We start from the raw sequence: 15959 nt of genomic DNA on the forward strand, positions 1-15959 counted from the left end.
CGCTCCCTCTCCGCCCTCGGCGCCGCTCCCGACGTCTCGTTCAAGCATGCCTTCTCGTTCGGCATCCCCCATGTCCGGACACCCCTCTCTGCGCCCTGCGTCCGCGATGTGCTACCTCCCCTGGAGCGAAGAGATGGATGAGGCTGAGTTTGCTCTGCAGTCTGCCCTTGTGGCCACTGTTGCGGGCAACCGCAGCGGCGTCTCCGTCGACGAGGTCACGGCGGCCCTCTGCGCGTCCTTTGGTTTTCGCCGTGGTGACTTCTCTGTCCATCCCCACTTCCCCGGTGACTTTCTCGTCCGGTTCCTTTCCAGAGATGACCGCGCCCGGGCCGCGGCCGGCAGCCTTCGCGCCCCGCGTTTCCGTCTCCTGTTCAGCCCGTGGTGCCACCTGACGGGCGGTGAGCCGGTGACCGCGCGCTTCCGCATGCGCATTTCGATCCGCGGCATTCCGGATCACGCTTGGTCACGCTCCTCCGCTGAATTTCTGCTCACTCCCTTCTGTCTCATCGAGGATTTGGCACCAGAGACGAGCTCCGGCCGAGACCTATCGGTGTTTCGCCTGTTCGCCTCGATGGCCAACCCGGACTGCATTCCGCGCTCTTCCGAGCTGCTCTTGCCGGCGCGCGACGGTGTAGACCACCGTGCCGACCCTGACCGCGTCTCTCGCTTCGCCAGGCCGCTCATCCGCTACCCTATCTCCATCCACGTCGAGGAGACAGAAGATTACCGCTTTCCGTCCCCGCCGTTGCCGTGCCTGGATCCTGGGTGGTGATAACCCCGACCGTGACTCCCCTCCGGTCCCAGGCATGTGGCCGCGTCAACATGAGCATCCCTCCCGGCACTCTGGTGATGCTGCTCCTGGACGCCGACGGCGCTCCGACTCCGGTGGTGGCGCTGGCTCCCGCCACCGCGAGCTTCCCTTTCGGGGTTGGCAGGGCGTGCTGGGCCCGCACCCTGACGCCGCACCGCCTGCCACGCGGGTCCCGCTTACCCTCCGCCTGACGTGGCCCGCGACGCCTTTTGACCAAGCAACGACCGAACGGTCGGCTATCAAGTAGTCTTTATGGCCATTATAGCACTTTATTAGGGGCGTTACCAGTAACGCCCAACCTTAAATGTACCTTAAACCCTGCATTACTGAGGGCGGGAGGGGGCCGGTGAACTCTATATAAGCCACCCCCCTCCTCAGTATGAAGGGTTCGCACCCCTGTTATTCATACACACATAATCCAATCGACCGCCTCCGGGCACCAAGACGTAGGGCTGTTACTTCCTCCGAGAAGGGCCTGAACTCGTAATCCTCGTGTGTTTACAACTTCCCAATAGCTGAGATCTAGCCTCTCCATACACCCCCCCTACATCACTGTCAGAGTTAGAACCACGACACTACCCCAAATACTTGGCGGATAAGAAGGATGGCAAAGTGAACAAGGGTATATTTGATATACAGATTATTGATGTGTACTTTACTGGTGTTCATAATAGCCCCTGGGTATATGATATTGGTTCAGTTGCTATGATTACTAACTTGAAACAGGAGTTACAAAATGAACAGAAACTAGTTGAGGGCAAGGTGACGATGTGTGTTGGAAGTGATTCCAAGGTTGATAAGATCACCATCGCAACTCCCTTTACCTTCGGGATTAGTGTTGAACCTAAAATAAATGTTATTTAGTGTTTGCGTTGAGCATAAATATGATTGGATCATGTTTATTGCAATACGATTATTCATTTAAGTCAAAAGAATAATTGTTGTTCTATTTACATGAATAAAACCTTCTATGGTCATACACTCAATATAAATGGTTTATTGAATCTCGATCGTAGTGATACACATATTCATAATATTGAAGCCAAAAGATGCAAAGTTAATAATGATAGTGCAACTTATATGTGGCACTGCCGTTTAGGTCATATTGGTGTAAAGCACATGAAGAAACTCCATGCTGATGGGCTTTTGGATTCACTTGGTTATGAATCATTTGATGCTTGCAAACCATGCCTCATGGTCAAGATGACTAAGACTCCGTTCTCTAGAACAATGGAGCAAGCAACCGACTTATTGGAAATAATACATACTAATGTATGCGATCTGATGAGTGTTGAGGCTCGCGGCGGGTATCGTTATTTTCTGACCTTCATAGATGATTTGAGCAGATATGGGTATATCTACTTGATGAAACATAAGTCTGAAACATTTGAAAAGTTCAAAGAATTTCAGAGTGAAGTGGAAAATCATCGTAACAAGAAAATAAAGTTTCTACGGTCTGATCACGGAAACGAATATTTGAGTTACGAGTTTGGTCTTCATTTGAAACGATGTGGGATAGTTTCGCAACTCACGCCACCTGGAACACCACAGCGTAATGGTGTGTCCGAACGTCATAACCATACTTTATTAGATATGGTGTGACCTATGATGTCTCTTACCGATTTATCACTACCGTTTTGGGGTTATGCATTAGAGACATCTGCATTCACGTTAAATAGGGCACCATCTAAATCTGTTGAGACGACACCATATGAACTGTGGTTTAGCAAGAAACCTAGGCTGTCATTTCTTAAAGTTTGGGGCTATGATGCTTATGTGAAAAAGTTTCAACCTGATAAGCTTAAACCCAAATCGGAGAAATGCATCTTCATAGGATACCCAAAGGAAACTGGTGGGTACACCTTCTATCACAGATCTGAAGGCAAGATATTCGTTGCTAAGAATGGATCCTTTCTAAAGAAGAAGTTTCTCTCGAAAGAAGTGAGTAGGAGGAATGTAGAACTTGATGAGGTAATTGTACCTTCTCCTAAATTGGAAAGTAGTTCATCACAGAAATCAGTTCTAGTGATTCCTATGCCAATTAGTGAGGAAGCTAATGATGATGATCATGAAACTTCAGATCAAGTTACTACCGAACCTCGTAAGTCATCTAGAGTATGGTCTGCACCAGAGTGGTATGATAATCCTTTCTAGAAGTCATGTTACTAGACCATGACGAACTACGAACTATGAGGAAGCGATGATGAGCCCAGATTTCGCAAAATGGCTTGAGGCCATGGAATCTGGGATGGGATCCATGTATGAGAACAAAGTGTGGACTTTGGTTGACTTTCCCAATGATCGACAAGCCATTGAGAATAAATGGATCTTCAAGAGGAAGACATATGCTGATAGTAGTATTACTATATACAAATCTCGAATTGTCGCAAAAGGTTTTTGACAAGTTCAAGATGTTGACTACAATGAGATTTTCTCACTCGTAGCAATGCTTAAGTCTGTCCGAATCATGTTAGAAATTGCCACATTTTATAAAATCTGGCAAATGGATGTCAAAACTGCATTCCTTAATGGAGTTCTTAAAGAAGAGTTGTATATGATGCAACAAGAAGGTTTTGTCAATCCTAAAGGTGCTAACAAGTGTGCAAGCTCTAGAGATCCATCTATGGACTGGTGCAAGCATCTCGAAGTTGGAATATATGCTTTGATAAAGTGATCAAAGCATATGGTTTTATACAAACTTGCGATGAAGCCTGTATTTACAAGAAAGTGAGTGGGAGCACTACAACCTTTCTAATAAGTATATGTGAATGAAATATTGTTGATCGGAAATGATGTAGAATTTTCTGGAAAGCATAAAGGAGTGTTCGAAAGGAGTTTTTTTTCAAAGAAAGACCTCGGTGAAGCTACTTACATATTGGAAATCAAGATCTATAGAGATAGATCATGACGCTTGATAAATTTTTCAATATGTACATACCTTGACAAGTTTTTGAAGTAGTTCAAAATGGAACAGTCAAAAAAGGAGTTCTTGCCTGTGTTGCAAGGTGTGAAGTTGAGTAAAGAATCAAAACCCGAGCATGGCAAAAAATAGAAAGAGAATGAAAAGTCATTCCCTATGCATCATAGGTTCTATAAAGTATGCTACGATGCGTACTAGTCCTATTGTATACCTTAGCATGATTTTGGCAAGGGAGTACAATAGTGATCTAGTAGTATATCACTGGACAGCGGTCAATATTATCCTTAGAGGACTAAGAAAATATGTCTCGGTTATGGAGGTGATAAAAGAGTTCGTCGTAAAGAGTTACGTCGATGCAAGCTTTTGACACTGATCTAGATGACTCTAAATCTTGATCTAGATACATATTGAAAGTGGGAACAATTAGCTAGAGTAGCTCCATGCAGAGTATTGTAGACACGGAAATTTGCAAAATACATACGGATCTGAATGTTGCAGACCCGTAGACTAAACTTCTCTCACAAGCAAAACATGATCACTCTTTGGGTGTTAATCACATAGCGGTGTGAACTAGATTATTGACTCTAGTAAACCCGTTGGGTACTAGTCACATGAAGATGTGAACTAATCACATAAAGATGCGAACTATTGGTGTGAAATCACATGACGATGTGAACTAGATTATTGACTCTAGTGCAAGTGGGAGACTGAAGGAAATATGCCCTATAGGCAATAATAAAGTTGTTATTTATATTTCCTTATATCATGATAAATGTTTATTATTCATGCTAGAATTGTATTAACCGGAAACTTAGTACATGTGTGAATACATAGACAAACTGAGTGTCACTAGTATGCCTCTACTTGACTAGCTCGTTAATCAAAGATGGTTAAGTTTCCTTACCATTGACATGAGTTGCCATTTGATTAACGGGATCACCTCATTAGGGAATGATGTGATTGACTAGACCCATCCATTAGCTTAGCACTATGATCGTTTAGTTTATTGCTATTGCTTTTTTCATGACTTAGACATGTTCCTATGACTATGAGATTATGCAACTCCCGAATACCGGAGGAACACTTAGTGTGCTATCAAACATCACAACCTAGCCAGGTGATTATAAATATGCTCTACAGGTGTCTCTGATTGTGTTTGTTGAGTTGGCATAGACCGAGATTAGGATTTGTCACTCCGATTGTTGGAGAGGTATCTCTGGGCCCTCTCGGTAATGCACATCACTATAAGCCTTGCAAGCAATGTGACTAATGAGTTAGTTGCAGGATGATGCATTACGGAACAAGTAAAGAGACTTGCCAGTAATGAGATTGAACTAGGTATGGTGATACCAACCATCAAATCTCGGGCAAGTAACATACCAATGACAAAGGGAACAACGTATGTTGTTATGCGGTTTGACCAATAAAGATCTTCGTAGAATATGTAGGAGCCAATATGAGCATCTAGGTTCCGCTATTGGTTATTGATCAGAGATGTGTCTCGGTCATGTCTACATAGTTCACGAACCCGTAGGGTCCGCACGCTTAACGTTCGATGACGATTTGTATTATGAGTTATGTGATTTGATGTACCGAAGGTTGTTCGGAGTCCCGGGTGAGATCACGGACATGATGAGGAGTCTCGAAATGGTCGAGACGTAAAGATCAATATATTGGAAGGCTATATTCGGACATCGGAAAGGTTCCGAGTGATTTGGGTATTTTTCGGAGTACTGGAGAGTTACGGGAATTCGCCGGAGGAAGTAGCGGGCCTTAATGGGCCATGCGGGAAAGGAGAGAAGGGCCTCAAGGGGTGGCCGCGCCCCCCCATGGGCTGGTCCGAATTAGACTAGGAGGGGGCGGCGCCCCACTCTTTCCTTCTCCCTCTCCCTCTCCTTCCTTCTTCTCCTACTTGGACTAGGAAAGTGGGAAACCTACTCCTACTAGGAGTAGGAATCCCCCCTTTGGTCGCGCCCCTTGAGGTCGGCCCTCCTCCTCCTCCCCTCCTTTATATACGGGGGAGGGGGCACCCCATAGACAAAAAAGTTGATTGTTTAGCCATGTGCGGTGCCCCCTCCACAGATTTCCACCTCGGTCATATCGTTGTAGAGCTTAGGTGAAGCCCTGCATCGGTAACTTCATCATCACCGTCATCACACCGTTGTGCTGACGAAACTCTTCCTCAAGCTCAGCTGGATCTAGAGTTCGTGGGACATCATTGAGTTGAATGTGTGCAGATCGCGGAGGTGCCGTACCTTCGGTGCTAGGATCGGTCGGATCGTGAAGAAGTACGACTACATCAACCGCGTTATCATAACGCTTCCGCTTATGGTCTATGAGGGTACGTGGACAACACTCTCACCTCTCGTTGCTATGCATCACCTAGATGGATCTTGCGTGTGCGTAGGATTTTTTTTGAAATACTGCGTTCCCCAACAGTATAGAGGTTACAAGAGTTGATCTACCTCGAGATCGTAATAGCAAAACCCTAGATGTCTAGCCTATATGATTTTTGATAGCCTCTACGGACTAAAACCCTCCGGTTTATATAGACACCGGAGGGATCTAGGGTTGTACAGAGTCAGTTTACAGAGAAAGGAAATTATACATCCGGACACTAGGCTTGCCATCCATGCAAAGGAGGGTCCCATCCGGACACAGGGGAAGGTCTTCTGCCTTGTATCTTCATGGCCCATCAGTCCGACCCATATCGAATAGCCCGGACACCCGAGGACCCCTTAGTCCAGGACTCCCTTAGTAGCTCCTGAACTTGCCTTCAATGATGATGAAATATTCGGCCCATGTCTTCGGCTTTGCAAGGCGGGTTCTTCATCATAATCCGGCGATAACCTCAATGTCTTTTCAATTCCCCTTGATGGTGCATCGATTTTCGCACGCAGGGTGAATACGAATGGTCCATGATTTTTCGCAAATGAGCTCTCCACCACGCTCGGGCGGCACCTATATAAAGAGATAGTGATCTCCTAAGGCCATCTCACACCGCGCAGAAGAAAAAACGGCCAAGTCTAGCCATAAAACAAAGCCTTCCATCATGGCCAGCGCCCAAGCTCCTCTTCATGCCCCCATGGCCCTCAAGAGGGCGATTGGCAGAGTTGCTCCGTGCCTCATCTTCAACTAAGCCGGCTCCAGACGCAGGGCTACCTCCCCCTCGCAGATCTAGTTCCCGTTCGAGCGGGATTATACTCAATCGGCAATGATGCGATGGCTGAGAACTTCCCCAACCCCAATAAGGAGGAGAGGGTGTGCTTCGTCCCATTTCTATTACGGGGCCTGGGATTTCCAATCCATCCCTTCCTCCGGGGGTTATTGGAATTTTACGGCAACCAACTGCACAACCTTACCCCAGGTTCGATTATGCACATCTCAGGCTTTGTTGCCCTCTATGAGTTATTCCTAGGCATCGAGGTCCATTTCGGATTATGGAGGAAATTCTTCTGCCTTGTTCCCCGCCACAAAGGGGGTTCCATATTTGAAGTGGGTGGTGCCGAAGTATGGCGCATTGCTGGATCCGAATACCCTGTAGGAACTCCTAAAGAAGCATACCCGCAGTGGTCTTCGGAGTGGTTCTATATGGACGATGTTCCACTGTCGGATCCAGTAAGGCGCAGTCTCCCTGAATTTTCCAGCGCTCCCCTAAAGAAGCGCCTCAACTAGCATCCTCGAAGTCTCAAAGAAGAGGACGGTGCGGAGATACAAAGGTCAGTCAGCAAGGTCAGGCTGCTAGCCCATTCCGAACTCTCAATAGTTGAAGTCACGGCGATCGCAATAAAGAGGTGTGTGCAACCTCTTCAATCCAGAGTAACTCCTTTATGGTGTTACAACGGAGAATACGACGCATCTCGTTACAGGCGGCAGGGTCCGGATACCCCAGCCGAACTGGCTTCAATTTTGGCTGATTTGTACAATGGCGAAAAAGAAGATTTTCTCCGGTTAAACTGTCGGGAGGCCTATTCCATGTATACCCCTATCGAATGGGTAAGATCTCGATCGTCTGTACTTATTTCACTACATTGCAGACACTAACCAAATGTGCTCTTTGTTGCCACCAATTAGTCATGGAGGAGGATGACCGAGGATGTCTACTATCCTACTCCCCAGCCGGAGGATCATAATCGTGATGAAGATCCTGGCTTTTGCGAGGATCCGGATATATATATATATATATATATATATATATATATATATATATATATATATATATATATATATATATATATATATATATAATTCGACGATGGGGTATTCTATCAGGCGAGCCTTGACGGTTCGGAAGTGGCCATCATTGCTGACTACCCTCGCCTTTACCCATTCTGCATCATGAGTATCCAGAGGCTTCCTAAGAAGAGATCCTCATTTGCATCCTTTCTTGTTGTACTGATCTGGATTTTAACAGGATCGGCGCTCCAGGGACCGTATCTCCTCGAGGGCGACCCCCATGCAAGGCCGTCATTCAAAACAAAAAGGGACCGGGAGTACTGCGGAGACCTCACAGTCTTCCAAGAGGTATGTATACTTAATGCATACCTAGGCATGAGTCTAGATTGTTAAGAGTCTCCCCCTTTTGTCTTTTATTTTTAGGAGGAGTACGCGATAAATGGTGGGAAAATGCCCAATTAGCCAAATGTCCACTAATCCGGTACCAAACTCGTCAGCTAGGACTCAAGCAAATGCCACGCTTGTTCCACCACCTCAAGAGGATTCAGATGGCGTGTCGGTCATGAATTTCAAAGTGGAGAGCGTGATGAATCACCGTCGCTTGAAGGAAGCTATGCGTGCTCCAGCCTTGTCCGAACAAGAATTCACCGCACTGAGTTCGACAAATGCATATATCCGAGCCACTCGAGACGACCTTGCCAGAGTTATTCAGCTGTTCGCAAAGAAAATACAGGTAAAATTTGACACAATTTTGCATGGTCGTATACCAGTAGCCCCCGAGACTTGAAACGGTGAAGCAAACCGATTTAAGGATCGATAATTTGTGCAGGTTCTGCAAGAAAAGAACACTATGCTGGCTCAGGAGCTGAACACAAACCATACGAAACTGAGTGCAGTTACCGTCGAACTAGCGGTTTTGAATGGGACCGTAAAGGGCGCGTCTAGGAAGAGAAAACTTGAGGAGGAAAAGGACAAATAGTCCGAAGAGATAGAGAGCTTGAAGGCTCAGCTATCAGCCGCTCAGAAGGAAAATAAAAAGATGAAGGGCGGCATGTTTGGTATGTCTTCCCCTCATGTTTAGAACTACCATAGGTACTTCATGTCTAATCCATAATGCGGAATATCATGGATTTGTTGCGGTAGGTCTGTTAACTGGTCGACCAGAGGAGGAAGTGTTCGGGTTTCAAGGTGACATGCTAAAGGAGTCATCCGTCGTGCATGCTCAGGCCTAGAAGGCCATGAGGAGTATGGTGAAGGCGTTATGGCCATCTGATACCCCTCCAGAAAGTATGGAAGCCCTGGCAAACCTATTCAAAGGTGCTCGGCACCGGTTCGAGCTATGGAAGATGTCTGCCTGCCGTGAAGGCGCACGAGAAGCATGGGCCATGGTGAAGACATGCTTCTCGAAACTGGATCCGAATCATATGGCCTGAGTAGGACCACAGGGACCCGATGGGAAGGAAATCCCGTTAAATTTAGTCTATGATCAAGTAATGCTCGCTGCCAAATATTCGCAGGAAGATTGTTGATTAGATAGCCTTATAGACGACATAGAGAAGGAACAAGTTTTGAGCTTAATGTATAAATGCACATTTATGATAAACCTATGGTTTGATCTGAACATGTGAAATGATTTTGTCATCGCAGACTTTTGGCTTTAACCTCCAAACCAATAATAGTGAAGTGTTTCCGGATACGTAGGACAAGAGAAAGTATCCTTCCGAAAACCAGGCAACCCAGTCATAGTGCTCAAACAAACAAAAAATTCGAGTTCGGAATGTATGTTATATTACGTATGTAAGAAACATCTTCCAAGGAAAATAGTTCCGTTAAAGGTTCCTTTCCTTGGGTCGGCATTTTGTGATTATACGTGCTGAGGCGTGTGGTTCACATTATGGAAAAACCATCTCGAAATGCTTTAAAGATGATTGCAATACAATGACAATCTGCGGACCAATTATTCCCTTAAGAACGCTAGCTTTCGGCTTCACCCGTCTGAGGTACATGTCCCGATGACCCAGTTGTAACAATCGTAGAGGTGCTCCCTTCATGCCCCAGCCGAACAATCGAGAACGTATGGCATAAGCACAGGAGCGAGGAAACCCAGCTTGGCAAAAAACTTAAGCCATAGAGGTGCATGTAATGGCAAGAAAGGATGTATATCCACAAACGGCACTTGTATTGTGAGCTCTAGGCTTGATATAATAGCAAGCTTCTATTTACAGAAGCCCCCAGTCGTGGCTGGGTGTATACATTTAAGGATGTGTACCCCTCAAGTGTTCGGCCTATTCGAACACACCATCGGAAACATATAAGAAGGAAAAATATTTTTTTTGAAAAGGAGACAAAATAATGAATAAGAAGCATGGCCGTACTCATGCGTAGAATCTTCGGAGCCGAGCAACGTTCCAAGGGTTCGGTTGTAAGCGATTATCCGATGCATTGCGAAGGCGGTAGGCTCCTCCCATCAGAACTTCATCTATAATGAAGGGACCTTCCCATTTTGGTTTGATATTGTCCTTTTTCTTCTCTTGGAGGCGTAAAATGAGCTCACCTACATTATAAGTCTTTGCCCGCACTTCTCTGCTTTGATATCTTTGTGCTTGTTGTTGATAAAATACAGAACAGGCTTTGGCGACATCGCGCTCCTCCTCCAGGCCATCGAAGTTGTCCTGCCGATCGAGCTCGGCCTCTCTCTCTTCATACATGCGCACTCGAGGCAAATCATGAATAATGTCGCAGGGTAAGACAACCTCTGCGCCGTACACTATGAAGAATGGTGTGTATCTGGTCATGCGGTTGGGCATGGTCTGCAGCCCTAGAGTACGGAATTGAGTTCCTCGACCCAATGTTTATCCGACTCCTTGAGGGATCGCACTAGTCTGGGTTTGATGCCGCTCATTATCAGGCCATTGGCCAGCTCGACTTGACCGTTTGTTTGGGGGTGATATACGGAGGCGTAATCGAGCTTGATGCCCAGGTTAGCACACCAATTTTTTACCTCATAGGCTATGAAGTTAGAACCATTGTCAGTGAAAATGATGTGCGGGACACCATAACGGTGTATGACGGCGGATATAAAATCTATCACTAGTCTGACTTCAGCTGTTTTTACTAGTCTGGCCTCTATCTACTTAGTGAATTTATCCACCATGACCAGTAGGTATTTCTTCTTATGGCTTCCCCCTTTAAGGGGTCCGACCATATCTAGCCCCCAAACCGCAAAAGTCCAGGTAATGGGGATAGTTCTTAGGGCAGTGGGCGACATATGGCTTTGATTGGCGAAGAGTTGGCATCCTGCATAGCGTTGTACAAGGGCCTGTTACATCTGCTCGGGCCGTGGGCCAGAAGAAGCCTGTCTGGAAGGCTTTGCTTATGAGGGCCTGAGCTGTGGCGTGATGGCCACTAAGGCCAGCATGTATTTTGGCCAAGAGTTGCCGCCCCTCTTCTTCAGAGATACATCTTTGAAGAACTCTAGTAGTGTTTTTCTTGTAGAGTTATCCTTCGTGAACTTTATAGGCCTTGGAGCGTCAAACTATGCGATGGGCCTCGTTCTGATCATTAGGAAACTCCTGCCTATTAAGGTAGGCCCAGAAGGGTTCGGTCCATGGAGCAATAACCGCCATGATTACATGAGCGGAAGGTGTTGGCTAAGTGCCCGAGTCCCCGATTATATCCGAATCATGTTCGGCATCCGGGGGTGTGATCGGCGCCGGACTGGTATTTCCGCTCTCATCTTGCCATACCACAGATGGCTTGAAAATCCTTTCCAAAAACGTGTTAGGCGGGACGGGATCGTGTTTAGCGCCCATTCGAGCAAGGATGTCTCCAGCTTGATTGCTATCTCGAGCAACATGATGAAACTCGAGCCCCTCGAGTCGAGTTGATACACTACAAAAAAGACACTTCCGTGATGATACATGTTTGTCATAGTAGGTCACGTTTTTTGTCATGCATGTACATCCATGACAATTTTATGACAAAATTAAGATAGTCATACATGTGTTGTCGTAGAAGTGTTCCATGACATTACCAAAATTATCATCACGGAAGTGTCCACTTCCATGACGATAAATCACGCGTCACATAAGTGCTTTCGTCAAGGGTGACTGACACGTGGCATCCACCGTAACAGGTCGCCATTAAGCTATCAGGTGGTTTTGGATTCGATAACCCGTTAACAGCCCAGACCAATGGGAAATTTCCATGTGTAAAATTCTGATTGGCCGGAGGAAGCATGTGTGAGCTCGTTAGTGGGTTAGATAGGCGCCTATGATATGTCGACACATGCGATGGCCCACCACTGGCCCATTTAGCTTACAAAGGCCGGCCCATTTTACTTAGTCAAAAGTTAGCGGGCTGGCCCATGAAAAGCCTGTTAATGGTCTCTTCACAAATAGCCCATTTTGCGGCCTGGTAACTCTCGACCCGTCAGGGCCTACCCGAAATCGGCCCAACAATGCCATGTGGGCCATCCTCGTTTCACTTTCAGCCCATGTATGGCCCATGACGTCTTTCAGCCCATATGAGGCCTTCGTATCTTTAGGCCCTTTAGAGGCCCACGGTGACTCTAGTCCATAATGAACAGTAAATTTCTTTGTACCCGTTAACGGCCCATGATTCACATGGGCCGTTTCTAGCCTGTGTTAGCTTTCGGCCTACTAACGGCCCATAAGTTCTTGGGCTCCTTTCCGGCCCTCAATTACTTCCGGCCAATTACTGGCCTGTTCCCCTAGTGGGCCAAATTTGGCCCGTGGCAAGAGTCGGCCCGTTTCTGGCCTGTTAACCCGTTGCGCCGTTTCCAGCCCGTCCTATATTCTGGCCCATTAATGACCCATTATGCCTGTGACAGAATTAAGCCTTTGCTATCCTTCAGCCTGTTAACGACCTGTTACCGTGCTGGGCCGATACCAATTATGCCCGTTTACGACCCATGTTGACCCATTTATCTGATGGCCCGAGGCCCACTAATTCTATGACCCTGTTGGAGGCCCATTTATCGACGGCCCGTAGGAGGCCCATGGATCCTACAACCCGTAGCAGGGTCAAGGTTACCACGGTTCGTATATGGCACATGGTTGTTGCATCCACTAGCAAACCATGGAAAAAGAAGACTAGGAAATAAATAAGCCTGAAACTAATGCTAGGCTATTAAGGCGATTGCACAGATTACATCCACTAGGCATCAAAGATCGCCACCAGTGCAAATATAGGGAACACCCTACACTATACAAAAATGGCTTGCTATTTTCTTCAGCTGGTGGCTGCACGTTAAGAACAAATTTTGTATCGCAAGAAAACAAATTACAATTATAAAACAAAAGGAAGGTTGGCATAAAAGTTAACAGTCTGGCAGATAAATGCACCACCAGAAGTTCAGAAGCTCAGCTCATTTGACCTGACTGTTACGTTTTCATGCTGTATTGTTCGATGGAGCACCATAACCTTCGCCTTCATTTCTCCCTGCACTGGCATCATCGGCACCTGCATCTGTGAGTCACGGGGACTCAGCAATCTCACACCCGCGAGATCAAGACTATTTAAGCTTAAGGGTAGGAAAAGGGGTAGTGAGGTGGAGCTGTAGCAAGAACTAGCATATATGGTGGCTAACTTATGCAAAAGAGAGCGAGAAGAGAAGCAAAGCACGGTTGAGAAGCTAATAACGATCAAGAAGTGATCCTGAAGCTACTTACGTTCAAGAATAAGACGAGACCGTGTTCTCTTCCCGGACTCCGTCGAAAAGAGACCATCACGACTACACACGCGGTTGATTCATTTTAATTAAGTTAAGTGTCAAGTTTTTTACAACCAGATATTAACAAATTCCCATCTGCCCATAACCGCGGGCATGACTTTCGAAAGTTCAAAACCCTACAGGGGTGTCCCAACTTAGCCCATCACAAGCTCTCACGGTCAACGAAGGATATTCCTTCTCCCAGGAAGACCCGATCAGACTCGGAATCCCGCTTACAAGACATTTCGACAATGGTAAAACAAGACCAGCAAGACCACCCAACTATGCCGACAAATTCCGATAGGAGCTGCACATATCTCGTTCTCAAGGCACACCGGATAAGCTAAGCGTACATGTACCAACATAACCCATGTTGCCAAGGGACGGTCCCGCACGGTGCTCTAGTTTGGACCAACACTCAGAGGATCACTGGCCCGGGGGTTTAAAATAAAGATGACCCTTGAGTCCGCGGAACCCAAGGGAAAAGGCTTAGGTGGCAAATGGTAAAACCAAGGTTGGGCCTTGCTGGAGGAGTTTTATTCAAGGCGAACTATCACGGGGTTCCTGTAAGTGCATCTAGTGCCACCCCTAGTTGGTTTTGGAGTATTGATGACAAACCTGGTTGAGGGACTAATGAGTTTGTGAGAATTGCAGGATAACACAGGTAGTAGTCCCTCATTGATTCGATTTACCTACCGGAGATGACCCCTAAAAATGTATGAAGACATTGAAGACAAAGGTGGTATGTGAAGGTATTCACATTGAAGACTATGACAAGAGAAGACATCGCGTGAAGACTATGGAGCGTGAAGACTTAGTTGTTTCGTTGTTTCATTTTCTTCTTTGTTAAGTCATAGGAACCACCGTACTGTTAAGTGGGGTCCAAGTGAACCAGTCAGAATGACTGAAGTGATGCTTAACCAAAATCCTATGTCTTCGAGCAAAGACAATGAGAGCAAATCTTATCCAGAGCTGGATAAGTCAGCTTTGCTTGTAGCTCAAGTAAAGTTGCCGTGTGTGTTTGAAATCTGATCGTTGGAACACGTGTCAGTTCCTTAGTGACCCAGGGTCATTTCGGACAAATCAAGTCGGGTTGCCTAGTGGCTATAAATAGCCCACCCCTTACACCATAAATTGGTTGGCTGCTTAGAGTTAGTGCATGGCTTTTGTCGTTTGAGAGCAACCCACCTCGAAGCCTTTGAGAGAGAAATCCTTGCGAGGACAAAGCCCTAAACACCCAGAGCCAAAGAGTGTTAGGCATCACTAAAGTCTTCCTGTCTATGTGATCTGAAGACTTATTACACTTGAGGACTGTGAATCCTCCAGCCGGTTAGGCGTCACATTCTAAGCATCCAAGAGTCATTGTGGATCGCCGGTGAACGAAGTCTGTGAAGGTTTGGAAGTCTACCTTGAAGACTTACCAGAGTGATTGGGCGAGGACTGGGTGTCCTTAGCTCAAGGGGAATAAGGTGAAGACGCGGTCTTCTGAGTTAAATCTCAGCCTCCCTAACCAGACGTACAGTTGTCACAACAACTGGAACTGGTCCAACAAATCATTATCTTCAACGAGCCACTGGTTCTACCATTCCCATCTCTTTATTTGCAGTTGGTCCTTGTGAAGTCATTGCCTGTTTGCATTATCTTTTTGTCTTCACTGAGTAACTGCTTGGTCTGATTGGCTTCATACTATCTTCCATCCTGATCCATACTGCCTAGCTGCTATTAGTCTTTGTGCTTTCACTTCATTGAATACTTGACTATGGCTTGTCTAGTGTAGTCTACCATCCGCTGTATGGTAATAGGTTTATTTCTACCGTTTGTCTTCAAAACTTCCATGTTTTGAAGACTTTCATAAAAATTTCCTATGCACCCCCTCTAGTCGATCACTAGCACTTTCAATTGGTATCAGAGCAAGGTACTCCCTTGTTCTGTGTGATTCGGTTTGACCACCTGGAGTTTTAGCTATGTTGACTACATGGATAATCAAAGTCTCTGTTGCGTGCCCCGTCTTCGATGGAACTGAATATCCCTACTGGAAGAATAAGATGCGCATGCATCTTGAAGCCATTGATGTCGACCTTTGGTATGTCGTCAAGAATGGCGTCCCCAAGGCTGGTGAAGGTGTCACCGCTGCTGATGTGAAGAAGTTCGTTCAGCTGGATTCCACTGCCAAGAACATCATATGTGGTCATCTGACCAAAGGGCAGTATGGCCGTGTGAGTGCTCTGGAAACATCTAAGCTAGTTTGGGACTGGCTCTCCAAGGTCAACGAAGGCGTCTCAACCCAGAGAGATCAAAGGATCAGCGTCCTTCGCAAC

Source organism: Triticum dicoccoides, chromosome 7A, assembly GCF_002162155.2.
Source record: "Triticum dicoccoides isolate Atlit2015 ecotype Zavitan chromosome 7A, WEW_v2.0, whole genome shotgun sequence".
NCBI classification, from domain to species: domain Eukaryota; kingdom Viridiplantae; phylum Streptophyta; class Magnoliopsida; order Poales; family Poaceae; genus Triticum; species Triticum dicoccoides.